Source organism: Brassica oleracea, chromosome C8, assembly GCF_000695525.1.
Source record: "Brassica oleracea var. oleracea cultivar TO1000 chromosome C8, BOL, whole genome shotgun sequence".
NCBI lineage: Eukaryota > Viridiplantae > Streptophyta > Magnoliopsida > Brassicales > Brassicaceae > Brassica > Brassica oleracea.
Window position 1 is genome coordinate 14105571 of NC_027755.1, and position 261 is coordinate 14105831.

Consider the following 261-nt stretch of genomic DNA (forward strand, 5'->3'; position numbering starts at 1 on the left):
GGGAATGGTAGCTTTGGCTCATAGGGAGGAGGAACAAAAGAGGAGTCATTTGTTGGAGTAGCAGTTTCACCATGTTTCACTGTCCTTTTCTCTTCTCCAACCTTTCCTTTACCCTTAGCTTCAACAATCTTTTCTAGAATTTCTTCATCAACCTTCTCATCTACAATCACCACTTCATCATCAATGTTGATAGCTACCTCCCCACCTTGCTTTTCACCATCCTTGGTGAGAATTCTTGGAGATAACTGTTTACCACTCCGT